Here is a 632-nt window from a genome sequence, read left to right as displayed (position 1 = left end):
TCACAATGTACATCATAATTGGAAATTTCATATTATCATAAATCAGCTGAGTATCAGAAGATTGTTAATGTTCTGTTATGAAGATGGACATTTAGAACCTATTTTCACCCAGAAATTGAGATTACCTTTTATATTTTATCAGGACACAGCAGTTTCAAAAATGATAGCAAGCACTTTATCGCCATCATTTAAAAAGCAGCAGGAGTGCTTGCTTCGGTAGCACATATACTAAAATTGGAACTATACAGAGAAGATTAGCATGGCCCCTGCCCAAGGATGACATGCAAATTCGTGAAGCATTCCATATTTTTAATCAAAAAAGATAAGGAAGGACACTTCATATTCATCAAAGGAAAAATCTACCAAGGTGAACTCTCAATTATGAACATCTATGCTCCAAATGCAAGGGCACCTACATACATAAAAGAAACTTTACTAAAGCTCAAAACACACATTAAACTTCACACAATAATGGTGGGGGTTTTAAACACCCCATTCTCAGCAATGGACAGATCATTGAAACAGAAACTAAACCGATAAAGGACCTCCACATAAAACCAGATACACTTAAACTAATAGAAGAGAAGGTGGGGAAAAACCTTGAATACTTGGGCACAAAGGAAAAGTTCCTG

At 35.6% G+C, this 632-nt stretch overlaps 1 non-coding gene across 1 annotated transcript; it reads left to right on the top strand.

Annotated features, from left to right (window-relative positions):
* Window positions 1–204: 204 nt before the first annotated feature.
* LOC114611071 lies at window positions 205–311 on the top strand. Its single transcript, XR_003709789.1, has one exon. It is a non-coding gene; the product is annotated as a U6 spliceosomal RNA (small nuclear RNA).
* Window positions 312–632: the final 321 nt, after the last annotated feature.

This window comes from Grammomys surdaster, unplaced genomic scaffold, assembly GCF_004785775.1.
Source record: "Grammomys surdaster isolate TR1022 unplaced genomic scaffold, NIH_TR_1.0 126076, whole genome shotgun sequence".
NCBI classification, from domain to species: Eukaryota; Metazoa; Chordata; class Mammalia; order Rodentia; family Muridae; genus Grammomys; species Grammomys surdaster.
This window is presented reverse-complemented; position numbering and strand designations above follow the sequence as displayed.